This window comes from Meleagris gallopavo, chromosome 4 (assembly GCF_000146605.3).
Source record: "Meleagris gallopavo isolate NT-WF06-2002-E0010 breed Aviagen turkey brand Nicholas breeding stock chromosome 4, Turkey_5.1, whole genome shotgun sequence".
NCBI lineage: Eukaryota > Metazoa > Chordata > Aves > Galliformes > Phasianidae > Meleagris > Meleagris gallopavo.
In genome coordinates, this window is record NC_015014.2 from 32,503,922 (window position 1) to 32,516,116 (window position 12,195).

General features: G+C 37.4%; 1 long non-coding RNA gene across 4 annotated transcripts in view; it reads left to right on the forward strand.

Moving 5' to 3' along the window:
* Positions 1-8,527, forward strand: part of LOC109367293 — a 122,082-nt gene extending 113,555 nt beyond the window's left edge. For 2 of the 4 annotated variants that reach the window (XR_002114296.2, XR_002114292.2), the window contains one exon: positions 1,549-1,694. This is a non-coding gene — a long non-coding RNA (uncharacterized LOC109367293). Of the gene's footprint in view, positions 1-1,548; positions 1,695-1,754; positions 1,836-6,087 lie in introns of those variants that run through there. The other 2 variants (XR_002114294.2, XR_002114293.2) reach the window with 2 other exon arrangements.
* The last annotated feature ends 3,668 nt before the right edge of the window (positions 8,528-12,195 follow it).

Sequence of the window (12,195 nt, forward strand, 5' to 3'; positions counted from 1 at the left end):
GGCATTAATACTTAGTAGAGAATTAATTTCAATGGTTTCATAAGAAATTATATCTCATTTGGAAACCTACAATTGTTAAAGTAAATTTAAAAGGTACAGAAATTGGCTTCATTTATCTTAAAGGCAAAAGATGGAATGCTGTTATTTTCAGCTACGAGAGTGATCTTCATTTGTGAAAATTACTCTTTTGAAGTCAGTGTCCTTTAGTTAATTCAGCAGTTAGTGCTGGAAGATGGCTACATTGCAGCATGAGCAGTACAAAGCTTTGAATTTTTTTTATTAGAAAATGTCTACTAATAATTCTCAACTTATGCATGGCAAAATTGAACTGATAATAGGTTATAGATTATTTACTATTAAAAACCATTCTTGATTCCACTACTGTGCAACGTCTTAAGCACTGTACTTGTGCTGGAGAGAACAGACTGATTAGAAAATCAAGTGCAAACAGATTTTTGACAGAGTATTACTGCATGTGAGATTTAATGGAAAAATGGAAACAGAGAAAGGATGAAAGAGAAAAAAGAAGTGAAAGATCATGTTATGGTGGAACCAACATGAAAAGAGGAAAATACATTGGAAAATGTATCTACAGAAAAGTAACGTGTCTTCATGGGACTTGTACACAAGCATATTAGTTACTGTATTCTTAGATATGACAAATTAGTTGATAGGAGACAGGCAGAAAAAGGATTCCAATACTTGTGACAGAGATAAGGAGTACAGCACAGAGCTCAAGAATAGAAAATAAGACATCTAAAAAATGAATGAGCTGCCACAGAAAGAAATATTCATAATACTGTGAATTGCAAAATCATGTTTGGATCAAAAAAGATAGGAAAAGAAGTTCTGTATTATTCACAAGACCTTATTTCTATATTAGATCCAGAGCAAATTCCCAGGTATCTGGAGTCTGGGGGATGCTTCTGCACAGCTGAGCAAAGCCCAAGACCATCTCCTGGCAGGACAGAGACAGTGGATGCCAAGTCTATCTGAGAATGGTGTACATGAGAAGTCTGCTTATGAAGGCTGCCTCACATTACAAATAGCTTGAGGAAAAATTGGTGAAACTGACGGTGGCAAAGTCTCTGATAAATCTTCTTCTCCAAGACAATGCTGTTTCCTTGAACATCTCACAACAGACTCCTTACGAGTGGGTGATCCTTTAGCTTCAAATCACCAGTGCCTCTGAACAAGGGAGCTTGTATATGCAGATGTGACTATTCTCATGTACATGTAACCAGCTACTGTTTAAATAAGTGGCATTTTGCTCAGACACACTACAGATCTGCATGTATTTTTTAGATATGTACAATATGCAAGCCTAACTTTGACTATCTAGCTTTTCACAATAGATGGTTCAGTATGTCTCTTTAACCCCCCCACTCCTCTGCCTTACCCCTATGTGAAAGCAAGGGCAGCACTCAATACTCAAATCACTAAACATTCATTGCTGCACCTCAAACACATGTTAAAATACTAAATGTTGTCTTGTGACAGCAGCGTAACATGTCCTTAATATCAGTTTTATTTTATTTACTCTTCCAGAGCATCACATCTTTTCAAGAATGGACAATGTATGATGCAGTTCTGATCTTATCACAACATGTATAACATCTGGAAGAACTGCCACTTGTCAAGTCAACCAAGGCGCTGCTGACAGACAAAGTGAGCATTATACTGACATGCCATTCCTCAGCTGTTTGCAGAATTGATTTCCCTGTAGAATTTTCTAATTAGTTGGCTCTTTCTAGCCCATTCCCCACAGAGGAAGCAGAAAGGAAGCAAAATGCTAGCACCTGCTCCTAGAGCTCTGGCTGGAAAAAAAAAAAAAAAAAAAAAAAAAAAATTACATTTAAGGATGACATATACAGTAAGTATTTAGGCACTAGAAAGTCTTCTATCCATGCAGCTGTGGGGATGAAGTAAGTCTGCTTGAAAGCTTAATGGGGATTCTTCTGTGGGGAAGAATTTCCAGTGGCTCACATTCCAGACAGTTAACCACATTATTGAGGGGAAGAAAAAGGGATTTGTTCAAGCGTTAAGAACAGGTTTTTTTTTAATTTCTGTGTGTGTGGTTTTTTTTTAAGGAAGAAAAAAAAATCCACCCTGATCTGTAGAAAAGAGAGACAGATTAATTTAGACCTGCAGATGATTTTATATGTAGTTCATTCCATTGCCTACGGGTTATTTTCGATCAGCTTATTTTTCCATAATTTCAAATCAAAATCCATTATTATGATGGAATGTAGTGTATGAAATTATCACAGGAGTAACAACTAAATCCACAGAGTTTGTTCCTAAGTAAAGTGAGTCACTGGAACATAAGAGATAGATAGCACGGTTATTGATATTGCTTTGAATTCATATGCAATGCATTATTGTACAGGAAGAACATATGAATTAATGGAAAACAGAAGTAGTAACAAAACAATCCAAGGAAAGCAGTTAGTATTTTTGACTACACAGGTTTGTTCACAAAAAATAAAATAAAATCAATACTGAATATAAAGGAGTTCAGTAAAGGTAGAACACATGATTAAAAAGATCCCTTATTATATCCATTAGAATAAGGCAAAACTACATCAATAAAATATTTCACTGGTAGACCTTACAGAATATATGTGTGTGGGAATACAAGAAAAACTGTTCAGAGCAGAAGCTGTGGAGCAAGATAAAGAGCATGAGAACCAAGGACACTTCTAGAAGAAGAAAGAACGTCTCATGGCTCTGATTGGGCAAGCGCCTGTGTGAACGGTTGAAGAGTGTTTTGTAGAATGCTCTGTTGACATGTAAAGGTGGATGGGAAAGTTGTAGGGGTGGACAGGAAAGCTAGAAAAAGAAAACTTGTGAAGATACATAAGTGATGTGAGAACTTGTAATAAACAATTTGGATCATTCAAGTCTGAGTCCGTGCATCAGACGCTGCATATGTGGGTAAGAATGAAGGATTTTGAATAGTATTATGGACACCATCTAACCAAATGGATTTGCTGGGTGTTGATCAGCATGACGTGTGAATTAGGCCTTGAGATGAGCACAAGTTTTCCATTAATAAGGTAGAGGTTTTTTAATTCTACAGTACAAACTAATTTTTGTATAATTGCAAAACTTTGAAAGTTGTGTTTAACAGAATCAATACATGTTTATCAATGCATGCATATCCTTGGAGTAAGAGATGCAGGGGACTAAAAGACATTTTTAGTTAATAATGTAATGATTTCATGCATCAACAGACAGAGTTACTTTTTTTTAAATTTACTATTCTCCAGTGCACCTTTAGATAAATACTCCCCATAGGGAGTGTAGGTAGGAGTACAGGTTCTCTTAGACCAAAAGAGGAAAAAAAAATCCTGTTGCTTGCCTGCAACAGATGCTCAGACCTTATTCTCCGTTCAAAGACAATTTTGAAATAAAAAGAATGAAATAAAAAGTGGAGGTGTAAGGCTAGACTATTCTTGTTCTCACTAATATTTTCCAGTATATCGTTTTTGCTGTGGAAAATTAGTGTGTGCTGGCATTTATTCTTGTTATTTAGATAGTGGTAATGTTTTGTTGTTTTCTTTTCAAAAAATCTATAATTATTTCACATAGACTTCTCCCTGAAGCTCATATTCAGGAGGAGAATTTCAAACTTAGAAAACTGAAGTAAACAACACTTAGAATTGGTACAGCTAAATTCATCTGTGGCTTTGAAAGTCTCCCATGATACCTTAGTCTGGTCCATTAACTGCACCTGTTCCTTTTTCCTTTTCTTTCTTATTCTTTTTCTTGGCCATCATTTCCCTTTCAATAGCAGGTGTCTGGCTTTCTAAGAATGCATAGAATATTTTATTTCATTACTGTCTCGACATTTCAATTGAAAAAAAGTCTTCATCCCATCACTCTTCCCTTTGAATTCAAAGAGTGGAAGGAGAGAGAAAGGTTTTTTATGTTTGGAAAGAAAAACAAGCGATAACTCACAGAGAAACACAAAGTGAAACAGTAAATCTGTTTTCCACAAATACCAATCTAAATAAACTGATTTTATATATTTCACCTTTTTTTTTTTTTTTCCTCCGGCAATATAATTTCTTAAAAACAAAGTTTCACTACAGTCATTTTGAATTGCTTCTAGTTTGGGTGTAGACTTTTCATGAATATAAACACACATAGGCTGCTACAGGCATACAGGCAGCTGTTCCACTAAAGACCTTTCCTGTCAATCGTAGAATCATTTAAATTTAAGTTACCAGTGGCTCATTCAAATACGTATTTTTTTCCTAGGCAAAGGGATGATGAATAACAATTTGAGTGTGAAGAAGGCATTTTTCACAAGTGATTACAGTTTACACTATTTTTTATCTATGTTTGAAGTCGAGAAAACAAGCTAAGGATACCTTGGTTGATTTCAGGAAATAATCTCTGCTTCTTTATTACAAAATAAAATTAAGTTAAAATTAAATACAGCCGTCTTCTACTTTGCTTCTAATTAGTTTACATCAGTTTAAATCTAAAACACATTAAGAAAAAAGTCTAGAGAAAGGAAAACAAATCAGATTTTCTCTGGGCACTCTCTAACCTATTGTAAAGAATAACTCTACGTTATGGTGCAGATGACTCAATCCTTCTTTCTCTCAGTTACCAAGAAAAGTACAAAGGTCATCTTCTGTGCCTTCCCAAAAACTTAGAAAAATACCACATAGATCTCTGAAAACAAATGCTTGACTCAAACACCACAGTATTGTTTCAGGAATCATTTCTTACTGCAAGTGCTATTTTAACACCATCAGTAGGTGTTATGTTACCTATGTTTTGGGACAGCAAAATGTCACCCAGGCTAAAAAGGAAGGGCAGAAAAGTACTGTCTTGGTAAAACTTTAATAAGTATCTACAAGTGGTGAGGATAATAAGAAACAAAATATAATTTGTATAGTTTGATGTCAATTAGTTGACACCTTTCAAAGTCTAGGGTTATGGCTTGCTTTCCCTCCTTCCACTTTCAGCTGGCAGATTTTCTTTTCTTACTCCAGTGGAAGCCATCAGAAACATAGTATTCCTCCTTGTTCCTGTTCTGTCTTGCTTGTTCCTTTTTTTTTTTTAATAATCTATTTCTCCACTGAGGTGACTCATACTGTTTTTCCCTGAAGGTGTGCATGTAGGCTAATGCTACTGAATGACACGTGGCGAGATCCTAAGTTCCTGAGCCGACTCAGTGACCACCTCTATTTACAACACAAGGCATAGCTGCCAGAGAGAGCCTAGCAGGTTGCAACATGCTTATTAATATCACTTTATATTTCATATCCTTATCTCTAACAGCAAATCTATGTAGCTCAGGATATGAACTGCAATTGAGAGATGAGGAACTTTTTAGTACTTATCAGGAATGATGATATTTGAGATTTGGAGATGAAGGGGTTTTGTTTGTTTGTTTGTTTGTTTGTTTTATTTTATTTTGGGGGAAGGTAGAAGGATTTGGTGTGGTGATGGAATTTTTAATGAGAGGATTGACTGATGTGTATCACTTGACCCCTGTTTCAGGTAATGGAGTAGCTAGCAGGGAGCTATTCATACTGATTAGATTAAGTGAGCTGATATTCAGATTAACTTCTGATTTCCCCAGTATTATTTGTACAAGTTCTTTTTTGCTTTGGGTAATTCTCCACTTACTGGTTTAGAAAATGGAACTGACATCCTCCGGGACTATTGCTACTAGCTCACCATTTTTTATTATGTGAGATGACATGATAGTTATAGATCCACCCAGCCTACTATTTTTTCAGTGGTAAAATTAGACTTATGTGAAATTTGCTTTGTTCTAGCCAAAGAGCAGTAATGCACAACTTGATCATCTGAAAAAGATTTATAGTTCTGAGAGTAATCAGGATATTACTTTGAACTAACATTTCTGTGGCTAAGACAACTGCTGTCTTCTCTCAGGAACAAAATGTTTGTTTAACCAGGGCAGCCTTCAGCTCTTACATGTGCTCAGAGTCCCACAGACTCCTCTGTTCTGGCTGGATGGAACTATGATATTCTTGCCTTCTTTTGCTATTGCTAAGCTTGTGTCCTACAGTATCTCTGGGTGTCTTTCTGTTTTTACAGTTAACGCGCTATTTGTCACTGTTTTGTCTCAATTGCCTTCCACAAAATATCTTTGAAGTGATGCATCAGAGGAGTGGATTCACAACCAGTTTTCCAACAGCTCCCTCACTGCATCTACAAGTCCAGACCCTGCAACTACAGATGAGATTCACCATAGAACATGCAGCGAGTTATCACATGTGTATGGATTTCTACTATGCCAGTGAACACATTTTCACTGACATTTCCACCCTGCATATTAAACCTCATATTTCACATATCTGCAAAGAAGACCAGGTTTGGTTACCATGAATGGGCCACATTATGTTTTTATATGTTATTCAATCTCCTACAGGCTTTTATCCAAACCAAGCAACTAAAATAAAACATGGCTTCCTTCCCCGAGATGGTTTCATAGCTCAGCTCTCCAACTTTCTCTCCTACCACAAACACGCAACACAATTGTGCAACAGCCTAGGAAGAAATGGTGAGATCAGAGCCGTGACTGCAGACATCCTGACATGGGGATCTGGCAGCTATTCAACACAAACACAATTAGAGGACTTACCCTTGCGTGAAGTATTTGCTTTCTTGATAGTCACCAGCCTTAACCTCTAGGAATGCTTACGAATCAGATAGTGTTCCTTAAAGAAGGGTGAGCTTTTTCAAGCTCCTCTGTCTTGTTTTAGCCAACACAGATGTAAAGAAGAAAGAAATTCCACCATATCGTACAACTTCTCCAAGTGAAAGCATTTCAGAGGACAGAAGAGCTGTGATCTCAAAATTTCTGCCAAGGATTCAATAACCAAATTTGAGAACATGATACTTATTCCCTTCCCCTTTCATTATGACTAGCATGAAAAAATAACAGCACAACAGGCAAGCTTTGGAATTCACACCAAATGTGAAAGTAGGAGCTCTCTGAGTCCTACATATTGGCTTCATGTTACTGTAGGCTTCTCTTGCACTGCTTATCCCACAGAATGATGGCAGGGTTTTGCGTATCTTAGGAAACTTGGAGGATGTGTGTGTCTGCATATCTCTTTGTGACCTTGCTCATGCTTTCAGAAAATGTAGCCTAATATACATGTGTGTTATCCAACCTACCATGAAACCTAAAGCATAACAGCACAAGTATTTTGGTAGTTCTATTTCTACTCATGGTAAATCCAGGGCTTTTCACAGAGGTAATGAAATCTTAGCAAAGGCAACAACAGTTGACCTCATATAAAGTAACTGCTAGCAAATAAGCCAAATGTCGGTCTGGGAGAGCAGTTACAAAGGGAAATTCATGTTTTAAAATGCCCAAGGATTTATATTATTCTCAACGTAAGCTGTGCTAGTGACTCAAAATTACTGGACAGAAGAAGTAAACAACCTCAGAGGTATAATGTAGCAGTTCTGAGAGGAAGGCTACGTAGGGGGATTTCCAGATGATGCCATGAGAAGTGCCACGACTACCACGGGTACTACAATTTACAGAGACGCTTAATAGAGCAAATTAGCCAAGCTAAGCAGAGTGCAACACAAAGGATGTACTGCTACTACAACTCCATGTAACTTATTCAATTTCTGCCAGGTGTCTCCATATAGCACTTATCCCACAGGAAAAAAAATCACAGAAAAATTTGCAGAGTCTATCATAATGATATAATATAAAGGAAAATAATAATTATAGAAAATGGTAAGAATGCCTCCAGTGCAGAAATTCTGGGCTGAACTTAGAGTTGCTGAACTGTATGACCTGCATGAGCTAACCCTCCACCTCAGAGCATGAGCACTTATTCAAGAAATGACATTCAAATGTTTTATGACCTTGAGCAGCAGCTTAACATCTGTAGGAGGAACAGTTGTGCATTGTAGCTGCCTTCCCAAGCGATTAAATGCACTCTTCCATTGTTAGTAACTTTCAAATAACAGCAATTTAAAAAGCAGAAGAGAATGCCAAAATATCAGAGATCTGAATCCAGTCAGAACAAGATGCTCCCAGTAATATTTCTAACGCTATGAAATTTCCTCCCCTCCCCAGAATCCAGGGAAATATCTTGCACAGTATGAGGAGAATAACAATAATGCCTCAACCTGAAATTAATGGTCACCAAGTTCCAACTAAAAGAGCTGATTTATGTTATTTGGGTGCACATGGAAAGAACAGGTTATGTTGAAGACATGGACTGCCTAGCTATCGTAGCATTGATCTTAAAGCAGGGGCATTAAGCAAGCAAATACAGCAGAAGAAATTATTTCTGGGGCAGCTCTGTTTACATCTGCAGACCTACCCAAGCCAAGAAGTCATCCCAAAATAAATTAAAAAAAAACCTGTCAACTAGATATGAATGGTTTCTGGTCTTGACTTTTTGTAACTCCACTAAAAAAGCACAGTATAAATCTGCAACTCTGTATCCGGGCAGTAATTGAAATACATCAAGAAAATGTTTGCAGTCATTCCAGATGGGGGAAAAAAAAAGAAAAGAGAGAGAGAGAGAGACAGATTTCAAAATCTTTCAGTACTTATAAACAAGGATGTTACTTTCCCCTTTCTTATCCAGAACCGCCCCTTAATTGAAAGGATCAGTATCTAAAGCAACTGGTGCTGCCCTGCACATGAATCCCCTTTTCACCTCTTCCTTCTTATTTCTTCAGTGTTTTTATTAACGTTAGTGACTTATCTAAGTATTAGAATGTTTGGCTGCTTGGAAGCTTATCAACAGCAAATTTTATGGGCTGTTTAGTGATGGAAACAGGAGGAGTTGGAGCTCTCCCCCCCCAGCTCCCTCGATATGGAAGTCTTCAAGAAGCCATGGAATGCGCTTTCTGGTATTTTTGGTATCTTTAAAGTGTCAAGAGTGCAGAATTTCTCTTGTCAGTTGTCACAGTGTGACTCACAATTAGAGCCATCTGCTCTGCATTCACCTCCCCAGGGGCACTGCTCATTTTTCACCAACTTCCTGTTGTTGACAGCACAGTTCCTCCCTGTATCACTCTCCACCAGCACCCATACTCCTCACAGACATTGCAGCAGGCTTAAGCAGATTTCCCTTGGGAAAGCCGTTAGCCTTGTTTTGCTAGTGGTTGGGAAAAAATATAGCCTGTTGAGAAAACTCTGAAGGCAGAGGCTAGTTTTCTAAAGGAACTGAACAAATTGCATTGATTTATTTTTTTTCCAGGAAGGTTCCATGGTTTTCAGATCTCTTTCAAAAATCTCAGCATTTCTCTAAATCCCTTTTTCTTCCAAGGAGCATAGTAGCATGAAAAAATGTAATACTTGTGCTAAGTCCTTTTAAATAACTGACAAAAATTACTGCCTAAACAATAGGCAAATCATTTTTCAAATGGTAGAAATAATTTTGAACAACAAACTTCAGACGAGGAATACATTGCCTCTACTTCCCTCCCCCTCTCCCTCATCCCTCTCAAAATAAATAAATAAATAAATAAACAGAACAGTTGTACTAGAGATTTTTCACACCAAATGCTTCTGCTGATTCAATCAAACCCCTATACACAACACCATGCTGAAGCAGCTATACAGCAGCTTGGGTTCATGTCTGAATCATGCAGAAATACCACCTAGGCTGGGTATGTCTAGCTGACCTCAGGTATAACTGCATGGTATAGATCTACCCTTGACATTTTGCCTTTAAATCCCCATGAGCTGCTTAGGCTCTGCCTAATAGTAACTAAAAGCTTTGGCCACGTATACAAGCAATTATTTGAGTGACAATAACATTTTTACCCTTTCAAAACTTCCTAAACTTAGGGTTACATCCACTTAAGGCCCCAGAAGGCTACACATTTGGGGGCATAATGCCTGATGTGCCAGGTGCACCTCCCTTGGCCATAGAGTACATGGAGCTAAAAAAGATGCAAGCTCCCATGCAGTAAATGGAGAGAATGAGTGGCCATCTCAGAACAGGAATGAAAACAGGCAACTGGTTAGGTGTCACCTCCTCACTCTTCAACCAAATGAGTTAATGGAAAAACGAATCTGTGATTCTGCTTTTCATGAGTTTTCCTGTTTTCCTCAAGTCCTGCAGGAGCATACGGTTTTAGATATTCTCAGATACTATAATCATTTTTTCTTGTTAGGTCTGTTTTTGGTCATATGCTTCTTTTTACATGTATCACATAAGGAGTAGCCTAACAGAAAACAGAAAACTCATCGTAACACAATATGCATGTCCCACAATAGGCCATGAATTGTATGCCTGTAATACATTTGTCTGAATCTTTAGGACATCTCCAATTCCATGTTCCTGATCTAACTCTGATGATAACCTCTAGTGTTGTCTGTCATATTCACAAGCTTTGAATATACTGATAAATCATCTTATTTTGTACCACATCATAGCAATAGATTAGCAAAAAACTGCAATAAATAGCAAAAGATTAGTTGCATAACTTCACCGTGATATGCTGGGACCTTTCCAGAAGCAGTGGTAGGCTTCCATCTGGAACAGACTCTCTTACATTCATGCCTTTCTGAACACAAGTTTAGCAAACTTCAGATCATGGTGCGTCTGCATTCATTCAGACACATCACATCAATACAATGCACAGAAGCCTTTCATTTGCTTTCTAGATCAGAATTAGCATAACAGCTGAAATATTTCTCACTGACCCTCATCTTCAACACAAAACTGAGCTTCATTGTTTCAGCATTCTCTTCACCAGGATTCTATTTAAGGTCAATGCAATTTGGGCCCTGGACCCACACTGCTTAAATTATTACAAAAATACGAGTTCTCTGCCAGTTTAAACAAGAAAATATGTTCTAAAGAGAGATAAAACACATCCTCTGTTTAAAAACACATTTCCAAAGAGCAACTCTAAACTCATCTCATAAAACTGTTATGAAATCCCTAGTCCCTCCAAGCATGAGGAGGAGAACTCTCTGCAGACTAGAATATTAGTTCATATTGTTGGGTAATCTAGTAAACCCAGATGGAGAGAAATTGGAACAGGAAAAATGAAGGATTCTTTCAGTGTTGCCTCATCTTTAGATCTTTAGATATATTGCTCATCTATCCTATGTCCCAGGCATGTAACTGCATTGAAAGTTTTCAGTTTTTCACAGAGGAATCTCTACTCAAAATCAACATTTACTGAGGCTATGAATACTTTAATCATAAAAGATCTCTACTTGTGGGATCAGTTCTGGAGCTGCTTCTGAATGCATTTGCCACTCAACAATAATTACTGTTCTGATTGACAGACTGATAGGAAATTCCATTGCAAATTCTTTTTACAAATGACATAACTATTGACTTGGCCACCTCTTAAATGCAAGCCTCTTGGCCTGAAGACTCATTCTGATAGCTGTTAACTACGGATAGATATCCAGCTTCTAGTCATGGTTTAACATTCAGTGCAAAACAAGGGCAGATATTTTCCAAAATCCTTCCTGTTAAGCTTTCTTGTTCTTCTGGCAAGTTGTTATTGCCATAACATTTTCCTCGCTTAACTGTCTGAAGGTGGACTTGAGGTGACCAGGAAAGATGTTCTGCCATTTGCAAGGTTAGCAGAATTGGATGTGACGATACATCCCGCAAATTTCATTCTTTTTATCTGTTTTTGTTTCCTGCTCATTATTTGCTGTATACTTGTAGTTTCAGCCCACTCACTGCAGTAATGTTCAAATGCTTTAATTATGGAAACATAATCAAAGCTTCACAACTAAATAGCTTATTTCTAGCAAATAAAGTTTTGTTTGCACCCGAGGTCATACTTGCCAGAACTTGAGCATTTTAAAAGTAACATCCAGTCATAAAGACTAAGGTATACTTTGAAATTTAATGGAAATGCATTCAGTTAATAGTGCTTTGCAGAAGGGCAAAATGGTAATACAGTTGATTAAAAAAGCACAATTACACTGAAGGATCTCTCTTTTCAAGTAGATACTGTTTAATATATAAAAATTATTGTGACTGAAAGAATTTGGTTTTGTTCTGAAAACTTCAAGCATTACATCACAGACAGACCTAAGGCCTAGCATTTTAATAATTAATTTCAAGAAAGATCCCAACAGCAAGAGAAAGGTCACAGAAGCTATTCCAGTCCATGGGCAGTTACGCAGGAGAATGCTTCCATGCTCTTTAGCCTTTGAGTGTGCTGCAGGACAGGGTAGTT